Here is an 11,479-nt window from a genome sequence, read left to right as displayed (position 1 = left end):
CATCAGGACAATCAGATGCTGTGGCACCCCCATTTCTTTTAAAGCATTCCATAGTTTTTCCTGATCTACACAGTCAAAGGCTTTGCTGTAATCTATAAAGCACAGGGAGATTTTCTTCTGAAATTCCTTGGTCCGTTCCATTATCCAATGTATGTTTGTGATATGATCTCTGGTGCCTCTTCCCTTTCTAAATCCAGCTTGGACGTCTGGCATTTCTCGTTCCATATATGGTAAGAGCCTTTGTTGTAGAATCTTGAGCATTACTTTACTTGCATGGGATATGAAGACAATAGTTCGATAATTACTGCATTCCCTGCAATCCCCTTTCTTTGGAACTGGGATGTATATGGAACGCTTCCAGTCTGTGGGCCACTGACTAGTTTTCCATATTTCTCGACAGATTTTTGTAAAAATTTGGACAGATTCAGTCTCAGTAGCTTGTAGCAACTCTACTAGTATGCCATCTATTCCTGGCGATTTGTTTCTTCCAAGTATTTGAAGAGCAGCTTTCACCTCACATTCTAAAATTTCTGGTGCTGCATCATACGGTTCCTCTGTGAATGAATCTGTCATCCTTGCATCTCTTTTATAGAGTTCTTCAGTGTATTGCTTCCATCTTCCTTTTATTTCATCTCGGTCAGTCAGTGTGTTCCCCTGTTGATTATTCAACATCCCTACTCGTGGTTTAAATTTCCCTTTCGTTTCTCTAATCTTTTGAAACAGGGTTCTTGTTCTACCCTTTTTGTTGTCCTCTTCTATTTCTATACAATAACTATTGTAATAGTTCTCTTTGTCCCTATGTACTAGTCGCTGTATTTTTGCATTTAGGGTTCTGACTGTGTTTCTATCTCCTTTTGCTTTTCTTCTCTTCTTAACCATTTTAAGAGTTTCTTCAGTCATCCACTGAGGTCTTTCTCTCTTTTTAACTAGAGATATTGTCTTTTTGCATTCTTCCCTGATAACACCTCTGACTTCATTTCATAGTTCTTCTTGTTCTCTGTCAACTAAGTTTAAAGCCTCAAACCCTCAGTTGGCTGGCATGTGTGACGTGCAGTGGAGAGGCTGCGACGGCCTCAGTTACTTAAAGCCAAGTCCCTCAGTTGGCAAGCACGTGTGACATGCAACGGAGAGGCTACGACGGCCTCAGTTACTTAAAGCCAAGTCCCTCAGTTGGCAAGCATGTGTGACATGCAGCGGAGAGGCTACGACGGCCTCGGTTACTCAGGGCAAGGCCCTCAGTTGGTGAGCATGTGTGACATGCAACGGAGAGGCTACGACGGCCTCAGTTACTTAAAGCCAAGTCCCTCAGTTGGCAAGCATGTGTGACATGCAGCGGAGAGGCTACGACGGCCTCGGTTGCGCTGGGCAAGGCCCTCAGTTGGTGAGCATTTGTGACATGCAGCAGAGAGGCTACGATGGCCTCAGTTACTCAGGGCAAGGCCCTCAGTTGGTGAGCATGTGTGACATGCAGCGGAGAGGCTACGACGGCCTCAGTTACTTTTGGGCATGCTCCCACACAGGGTTTGGCGAACGAAGGCTAACCGGCAGATTCGGTTGGCTCTTCTTGGGCATGGGGGGTTAGCCATGTAGTTTACCCATCACAGAGCTACAGTTCCCAGCACCCTTAACAAACCACAGTTCCCAGGATTCTTTGGGGGAAGCCATGCACTTAAAATGTATGATGTGGATGTGACCTCTGGTCAGAGGCATTGGGGGAATTACATTGGCGGCCAGCCACACAGCGCTCCTAAGGGCACTCTTGCCCATCCCCCCTGCACCAGGTAAGTTTACCAAGGCTCACCCATGAAGGAGGAGCAGGAGGCACACCAGAAGACACTTTGCCCAGGGTCTCTTCATATGTAGAGCCAACATTATCTCAGAGAAAATACATTTAGTATGGGACTGTTAATGTACCATAGACTGTTACTTCTTTTTAAGAAATTTAACATGTGGGATAAAGACCTCTGCTAAAAGCAATTTGTCATTCTGTGCCACTTAGTCTTTTCAACTTTTCCCAACCTTCCAGAGTGCCTCTCTCAAATATGGGCATGTGATGAACTATTGAGATATGGCTGCATACTGAAGCAATTGCATTACGGAAGAACGCTGGCTTCCTATCCCCTTCCAAATCTGGCATAAACTCATTCTGACCTTCAGTCTACCCTCCTACCCTTGTTCTCCCCTCCCCCAGTAGCGTCTGTAGTGATTAGAATGTTCAACTAGGACTGGGAGACAAGGGTTCAAATCTCCCCACAGCCATGAAGCTGACCTTTGGCCAGTCGCTATCTCACTTCTTCACCTACCTCACAGGGTTGTTGTGAGGATCAAATGGTGAAAGGGAGAACCATGAATGCCACCTTGAGCTTCTTGGAAGATAGGTGAGTTATAAATGTAAGAACAATAACATATCTCTTCTCTTTTATCCCAATACATTCCTGCCTCTGATCTTCAGTTCTCAAGCCCCACCATCCTCCACTATCCGAAGGTCTCCAGCTCCCTTAGAAGACACTGTCCTTTCTTTCTTGCTGGCCATTTTGTCTGGATCTGCCTCCACAACATCTCTGTGGTGTCACTTCTCTGGCTTAAGAAGGGTGTCACAGTGGAGTGTCAGCAGCATATAGAGTGGAATAACTCCATACTGAAGTCGCTGAAATACCAGCTCCTTCCGTTCTTCAGCTGTCATCCGAACAGCAGTCATTCCAGCAGGCTATAGCAGTGGCAGAAATGGGAAGCAAGGCCCATTCCAGCTGTTTGCTACAACATTTAACTTTAAGAAGTGGTGCCTGAGTTTGTCGTCCCCCTCCCCTCCCCTTCTTCCTTTTGTGTGAACTCTCCCCCCCCCCTTTCTGTGTAATGATGTTTGCAGACAGGTATGTCTGCACATTTTTTTTTCTCCCAAAGAATCCTGGGAACTGTATTTTACCCCTCACAGAGCTAACATTCCCAGCACCCTTAACAAATGACAGTTCCCAGGATCCTTGGGGAGGGGTTGGTATGTGTTTTAAAGGTATGGTGTGTACGCAAGCTGCTCTGGGAACCTTTCCAGCTGAAGAGCAGAAGGGCATACTCTAAAGAAATAAATGGAATCATGGCATCGAAAATCCACTGGGTGCTCCGGAGCTGACTGACAGTGGAATGACAGGGGATCTGGGAAGGTATGACGAATGGAGTGGCAGCAGCTGGGGAGGAATGACAATGGGATGATGGTATCTACAATAGAATGGCAGAATAGATGGTGTCACGACAATCCAATGGGCATCTAGTTTTCCGGTTCTCGCTGATTAAATTTACATCCCACCCTTCCTCCTAGGGCAGCAAACAAACAATAGTTTTCTTCCCTCCTCTCTCCACCCTTGGATAACTCCTTCAAGGGGAGTCGTATAACACAAAGCAGGATCAGAAAGGGAAGGGCCCCAGCATGGAGGAAGCAGTAAGAACGAAACAGGGCAGGCAAACTCTGGCGACGAGTAATGGGGGGGAAGGCTGGAATTTGCTCCCATAAGAGGCAGTGATGGCCACCACCTTGGTTGGTGGCTTTAAAAGAGGATTAGACAAATTCATGGAGGATAAGGCTATCAGTGGCTATTAGCTATGATGGCTGTGCTCTGCCTCCGTAATTGGAGGCAGTATGCTTCCAAATACCAATTACAGTACTGGAAACTGCAGGAGGTGAGAGTGCTGTTTGCATTCAGGTCCTGCTTGTGGGCTTTCCATGGGCAACTGGTTGGATGCTGGACTAGATGGGCCACTGGCCTGATCCAGCAGGCTTTTCTTATGTTGCAGCCTGGAGCTCTTCGCCTGCCAGTGGTGATGATGCTGAAGTTGGTTCCTAGTTCACAGTTCCTTATTTGCTTGAAAGTTCAAAACACTAAAAAAGAAGAAAAGTTGACAGCTACTGTAACTTCAAGCCAAAGTTAACATGTCTCTGAACCCCAAAATATATGTTGGGGTACTCCATATCATATATTGCTTTGATCAGGGGACTCTCCCCATCTAGAATAACAATACATTTATTTAATCAAAGTCATCACACTTCTGAAATGGTCATAAATGCATAATGATCTCTTAAAACCATAAAAAATAAGTACCTGGGGGTGCTTGTTAACTTTGGCTTGAAGTTGCTGTAGCTGTCACCTTTTCTTCTTTTTTTAGTGTTTTTAAATGGAAATGGACTGCCTTCAAGTCGATCTTGACTTATGGTGACCCTATGAATAGGGTGTTCATGGTAAGCGGTATTCAGAGGGGGTTTACCATTGCCTTCCTCCGAGGCTGAGAGGCAGTGACTGGCCCAAGGTCACCCATTGCGCTTCATGGCTGTGTGGGGATTCAAACCCTGGTCTCCCAGGTATTCATGCAAATAAGGAACTGGGAACTAGGAACCAACTTCAGCATCATCCAGTGCTGGCCCATGGCACAAGCAACCCCATTCCTCCCTCCCAGTTTGCTCAGAAGTAACTCCCAATACGTTCAACAGGACTTGCCGTATGACTGGAGGAGGGCTAATGTTATCCCTATCTTCAAAAAGAGCAAAAAGGAGGAACCAGGGATCTACAGACCAGTCAGCCTAACATTAATCCCTGGAAAAACTCTGGAGCAGATTATAAAGCCGTCAGTCTGTAAGCACCTTGAAAACAATGCAGTGATTACCAGAAGCCAACAGGGATTTATGAAGAACAAATCCTGCCAAACTAATCTTATCTCATTTTTTGATTGGGTAACCTGCCTTGTAGACTGTGGTAATGCTGTGGACATAATATATCTCAACTTCAGCAAAGCTTTGACAAACTGCCCCATGATATTCTGATTAGAAAGTTAGCTAAATGTGGGCTGGATGGAATAACTATCAGGTGGATCCACAGTTGGCTCCAAAATCGTACTCAAAGAGTGCTTATCAATAGTTCCTTCTCAAACTGGGCGGAAGTAACGAGTGGGGTACTACAGGGCTCAGTCCTGGGCCCAGTGCTCTTTAACATTTTTATTAATGACTTGGATGAGGAGGTACAGAACATGCTTATCAAATTTGCAGATGATACAAAATTGGGGGGCTCAGCAATATGACATGTGAGGAGGATCTTGGAATTGTCGTTGATCACAAGCTGAATATGAGCCAACAGTGTAATGTGGCTGCAAAAAAGGCAAATGCTATATTAGGCTGCATTAACAGAAGTATAGTTTCCAAATCGCGTGAAGTATTAGTTCCCCTCTATTCAGCACCGGTTAGGCCTCATCTTGAGTACTGTGTCCAGTTCTGGTCTCCGCATTTCAGGAAGGATGCAGACAAACTGGAACAGGTTCAGAAGAGGGCAACAAGGATGATCAGGGGACTGGAAACCAAGCCCTATGAGGAGAGACTGAAAGAACTGGGCACGTTTAGCCTGGAGAAGACTGATGGGAGATATGATAGCACTCTTCAAGTACGTGAAAGATTGTCACACAGAGGAGGGCCGGGATCTCTTCTCGATCGTCCCAGAGTGCAGGACACGGAATAATGGGCTCAAGTTGCAGGAAGGCAGATTTCTACTGGACATCAGGAAAAACTTCCTGTTAGAGCCATACAACAATGGAACCAATTACCTAGAGAGGTAGTGGGCTCTCTGACACTGTAGGCATTCAAGAGGCAGCTGGACAGCCATCTATTGGGAATGCTTTGATTTGGATTCCTGCATTGCGCAGGGGGTTGGACTTGATGGCCTTTTAGGCACTTCCAACTCTACTATTCTATGATTCTGTGATTCCATGCTCCAAGTAAGGCCACGGATCCTAACACCACTTCTGAGCAAGACGCGATTAGGCTTGCACTGTAAACGCGTCAACGTGCGCTGCAATCCCTATAGAAAGCCTTATGCCTTACACCGCAGCAAAACGTGCACAGGATTGGGCTACCGCAAGCCTATGCACATTTACTGGCGACTAAGGACCGGAGCTGAGTAGTGGAGCACCTGCTTTACATGCAGAAGGTCCCAGGTTGTCCCCGGCATCTCCAGGCAGGGCTGGGAGAGACTCCTTCCTGAAACCCTGCAAAGCTACTGCAGGTCAGTGTACACAATACTGAGCATGTCCCTAAGTCTGTAGGATTTCCCCGCCACTCAGCTGTAACCGTGCCTAAGGGGGTGGCGAGCTTCCCCAGCTCTCCCCAGGCAACTTTTTGTTGTTGTCGTTGTTGCTGTTCTTCATCCCCACCATCCTCGTTATTCGTTGCCTCCCTTCGCCAGCAGACCACGTGTCAAGGGCGCTGCTGCGCAGGCTCTACACTCGCTCTTCTTCCCCCTCCCTTCCTTTCCCCCTCCTCCTCCTGAACGAGTCTGGCCGGAGCTGTGGATCAAAATGGCGGCTGCCGTGGCGGCCGGAGCAGACCGAGGAGGGGGTACCGAGAGCCGCTGAGTCGGGCCGGCGTCTGGAGCCCAGCCGGGGATCATGGAGGCTCCGGGCTGCGGTTAGAGACGCGCGCGGTGAGTGGGGAGGAGGGAAGGGAAACGGGGGAGGGGGTCGAAAGTGGCACCTATTGGGGGGGCATGTAGCCCCCTCCTCCGCCTCCCCATCTCTCTTTCCCATACCCGGCGCTGTGTTGGGCTGCAGGAGTGGCCCCCAGTTAGTCTTCCTTCTCCCTCCTTCCCTCCGTGCCTACAAGCAGCCCCGAGTTGCTGCCCGAGCGCTCCTGTCCCTGTAGGGTTTGGGTTGCAAGATCCCTCCCTGCCTCCTCGCCTCAAGACCCAAACAAGGTTTGGGAGGGAGGCAAGCGACCCCAATGCTTAAGGCTCCAGGCAGCGCTCGCCTCCCTTCTTTTGATGGTCACTTTACTTTCCCAGATACACTTTGGCGCCTTGGTGGTGCGCTTCTGAACAGCCCTTTGCTGTGCACTTGTGGCGAACACCCACCCTTTTATCTCTCTTCCCCCTTTTCTTTTCATGCCTCTTATCCCACGGGGTGACACACAAGCAAGCTCATCCCTTCTCTCTTCTTCCTTTCACATTTTTCTTCAGCCTTTGTTTTTTGCCCGGTTCCCATTCCCTACTTTTAAGGAAGGATACCCGATGCTTCTTAAGCATTTGCCATCCTAAACTGGGTTTTGGTATGCTACTTTTTCTCTCCCCCCTTCGTTAACCTTTGCAATCATTTGGGATGCAGGGGGTTTGAATATGGACCTGGGCTCACTTTTTCCTTAAGTTTTGTACTTACACAGGCACTTCTTCCTTTAAGTTGGCGTTAAAGTGCCAAAGCAGAAATCTGCCCGAAAATGACATGATTTGTAAGGGGCCTTTAAATAATAAGCATTTGTACACTTGGAGAGCCAGCAACATTCCTTCCTCTGTCTGAAGACATTGGACTCAGCCCTGTTGAACACAGTAGGATTGACTTCTAAATAAATGCACAGGATTGTGGTGTAAGTCAGCAAAGAACCAGCACAGGGCTCATTGTATGGTGTGTCATTTGTGTGTGCTGCATGAGTGTATCCAAAGTGCACCCCTCCCCAAGTTTTATTCATGTGTTTTGCTTCTTGTGGATTTCAACTCAGAAGATTTGAACAGTTCATTACTTCCCAGTTCTAGGGTAAACCAAAACTTAACACTGGTCTACTTTTTAGAGTTGTGAGAATGAGTAATGAATTCTAAAGCATGTTTACTTGGGGCAGGTTTATTCTTTAACATGCCTGGTAATTGTGGCTTTCCCCAATGAATCTCCATGGCTTTGTTGTTTGTAGGGGGTAATGGTTTTGCTTAACAGTTTTGTGGTAATAACAACCATTCTCTCCCCAGAGAGGCCTACAGGTATACTTGTCTGGGAAAATTTAGAGAACAAGACTGGTGGGATAGCTTCAGTATCCCTGAAAGTTGCGGGTGGAGGTTTGTGGGGAACGGCTATGGAATACATGGATCTCTTAGTTTATGCAACATGTGGCAGTTTTTAGGTTTGTTAGCTGCCTTGGGCATCACTAATTAAAAGCTGGGATAGAGATTGAATCAATAAACCATGCAGTGGAGAGGAGCCACTGAGTTAAGTAGCTAGTACATTTAGTCTGTACCATGTAGTAATCAATTACAGTCCAAAGTATAATCTGGATAGGGAGAATCTTCCTGACAGTTTGTCAGCAGGACATCTACCACTCCTTTTCTGCCTCATGTGGACTTCAGGGTGAAGTCCCCTCCCAGGAAACCTACCTTATTGAAGGCTAAGAGGGTTTGCCTTACAGGGCCTGGCATTTTTTACATCCTTTCACTGGTGAGGTACAGCATACATGAATATGTAGTGTTACAATTACAGCTGTTTCAGGATCTCTGGGATCAGCTCATTTTTCACATAGGACGCACTGTAGCCCACATGTCCAAGGATCCTATGAGCATATCTTTATTTACAAGAACTCTTAAGTCTGTGCATTAATCCTGTATTCATCTATACGGAGAGCTTTCCTGTTCAGTGATCACATCATCGTGTTTTCTTCCGTGAACCAAAGTTCTAGGGTAACTTTTCTCATTTTGTGCAAAGTTTCTCATCTGTATCTGAGGCAGGCTCTCTATGGACTCTTGAGATTCTCAAGCATGAAAGGCAATACAGAAAAGCAGCCTATTATCCTGTTAGCATCCAGAAGAGTCATCAGCCTTATAGATGCAGACTAGATATAGACACCTTTGGAACAGAATGATGATGATACAGTTCATTTCTCTTGTACTGGATATTTTGGCACAACTGGATTTTTTTGGGGGGGTGTTCTGTTTGGAATAGTTTTATGTATTTTATAATTGTAATGATTTTATCTTTTGATAATTGTATTTTCTGTTGCTGTAACCTGCCCTGGGACCTTATGGTGAAGGGTGGGTAAGAAATCTTATAAAGAAACAAACATTATACTGAATAACACAGTCGCAGTAGCATTTTTCATTGCCATCTATTGGAAGTAGTTAAAATATTTTGTTTGGTATAAACAACTGTGCTTTGTATGCCTGTAATTCTTACTTACCGCCCAGAGAGCTTCAGCTGTGGGGCGGTATACAAATGTAATAAATAATAATAATATATTGTTTTAAGGTGTTTTTATATTGTAGTGCTTTGAGATATTTAGGGTGCAATCCAACTCATTTACACCGGGCTGAGGGGAGTTGGATATGGCAGACTCCCGGCTGAGCCAGCAGGATCCTGGCTCCGCCAGCAGAAGCCCCTCCACCTTTTTTTTTTTTTTTTTTTTTCAATAATTTTTATTCAGATTTTCATAAAACATACAAGACGAAATCATAAAACATTCAAAGACAAAAAACAAAATCAAAAATAGTTAAACAAAAAAAAAAAAGAAAAAAAAACAAAAATAAAAAATAAAGAGTAAAATATTGACTTCCCATTTGTCAAAGATCAAATCAGTTATAAGTCTATAATATATAACAATCCTGTCTCTTAAGTCATATTATAAAATCACTTTCCTCCAGTAGTTATCTTACTTAATCATCAAATCTCATAAACATTACTTTATTCTTTCCACAAAAAGTCAAAGAGAGGTTTCAATTCTTTAAGAAATATATCTATCAATTTTTTTTTCCAGATAAGCATATCGATTAATCCATCTCATTACTAATTATGATAATCTTATTGTCATAACCATAGTCAAAATAAACATTTCAATTAATCCATCACATCAGAATCTGTTAGGTTCAGTAATTTCAGTAGCCATTGTTCTATTATCCCTATTAGTTCCATTTTCCATCTTCCATCTTCAGTAGTCTTGTTAAGTCCAGTAATTTCAATATCCAATCTTCCATTATCAGTATTCCATAATAATCTTGCTGTCAAAGCCATAGTCATATAGTAAGAGTCTGATGGGAATTACCTCTATCCCAAATATTTTCTTGCCATCCATTCTGAATAGGTTGCTGAAATACTGCTGTAAAATCATATCTCTGTTCTTTTTTTCAAAATACACTGGGTCATCTCTTAAAAGTTTTTCCATTGTCACATGGCTGCAGTTAATTCCATAGATTTTCTCTATATTGGGCTCCATCACATCATTCCAGTCCAGAAGATTATCCATGCCATTGATAACTTTATCTCTAGAATCTTCATTAATTTCTTCAGAGATAACATTGAGTTCCAAACAATAGATTTTATTTCTAAAGTCCATAGACTCCAAATCTTGTTCCTGTTCCACGTTTGTTCCAATCTCCGGGATCTCCTCTCTCACAGGGACCCCTGTTCCAGTCTCCAGGGTCTCCTCTCTCACAAGGACCCCTATGTCTTTAATCTCCTGTGTCTCCAAACAATAGATTTTGTTTCTAAAGTCCATAGACTCCAAATCTTTTTCCTGTTCCACGTTTGTTCCAATCTCCGGGGTCTCCTCTCTCACAGGGACCCCTTCCAGGGTCACCTCTCTCACAGGGACCCCTATATCTTTAATCTCCTGCTTCATTTTACTCAATTCAATTTTCAGCTCCTTACAACCCTGTCGCAGGTTTTGTTTCGTTATCTCAATCTCATCCATTATTTTCTGAAACATAGTTATTTCCAGATTCTCAGCCACTTTCTTAATTGCCATTTTAAAAGAAAAATATAGGAAAACCACTTCTTATTTCAGCAACAATTGGGTTAATACTCCAAACTTGGTGACATCACAGTATAAACAGAGCAGACAGCCTTATCTCTCCATGCTTAAGTAAACAAAATGCAGTTCCCAGGATCGAAACAATTAATGGCGGTCGTCAGGAAACAGATTCGTCAAAATAAAATAGACCAAAAAGAGAGTAGTCTCAGACAATATAATATTCTTCAAAATAAAAATCTGGAATAGAAATCCCTCTTCTGTGTATATCTTTAGAATGCAAATCCAGGACAGCTTTTTGCAACAAAAACAGAGATAAGCTATTAATTAGTGAGTAGCAGAGAGAAGTTATGGCTCCCCAGTGAGATGTCAAAAACCGATCAATCTGGCAAATCTCTTTTAAACAGCAACAATTTAAGTCAAGTAAAAGAAAAATATAGAAAGAAGGGTGCTTGCCTGTTAGTGCGTTCTCTCTTAGAAGATAAGATGAACGTTCGCTTTATCAGATAGAGCTTGTTGTTGAAAATCCGTCCCACCTTCGTCGGCTGGACCTCGTCCCATAAATTAATGAGATCTGGTCGTCCCAACAAAAATAGGCTTTGAGGTTAATCTCTTCGTTTCTCCCTACCCGGGAGAAGTTTAATCAGTCAAAAAAAAAAAAAAACCTGACTGATATATCTGAATAAGCTTCTTTTGAGGCAGGAGCCCGTCTCAAAAGCAGGCACAGGCTAAGTCACCCTTCCCGGAAGTCAGAAGCCCCTCCACCTTGATGCAGCTGGGACCCTGCTGGCTCAGCTGGAGGCCAACTGGGAAAGTCCAGCCTGGCAGAATGGGTACCAGCAGAAGCTAGCATAAGGCCTTGAAAAGGGGCATTCTGGGGGTATGTAGGAGGAGGAGCCGTGAGGTGGACATGCAACATCCAACTCTCATTTGGAGCACTCCCGCAGGTCCCAATCCGGACTA

At 44.4% G+C, this 11,479-nt stretch overlaps 1 protein-coding gene across 2 annotated transcripts in view; it reads left to right on the top strand.

Moving 5' to 3' along the window:
• The first annotated feature begins 6,269 nt into the window (after window positions 1-6,269).
• The window catches only part of BTBD7 (BTB domain containing 7), a 100,430-nt gene continuing 95,220 nt past the window's right edge, over window positions 6,270-11,479 (top strand). The window contains exon 1 of one of the 2 annotated variants that reach the window (XM_061612012.1): window positions 6,270-6,449. The gene's annotated coding sequence lies outside the window, so the exon portion shown is untranslated. The remainder of the gene's footprint in view (window positions 6,450-11,479) is intronic. The other variant, XM_061612011.1, reaches the window with a different exon arrangement.

Source organism: Rhineura floridana, chromosome 2 (genome assembly GCF_030035675.1).
Source record: "Rhineura floridana isolate rRhiFlo1 chromosome 2, rRhiFlo1.hap2, whole genome shotgun sequence".
Lineage (NCBI taxonomy): Eukaryota > Metazoa > Chordata > Lepidosauria > Squamata > Rhineuridae > Rhineura > Rhineura floridana.
This window is presented reverse-complemented; position numbering and strand designations above follow the sequence as displayed.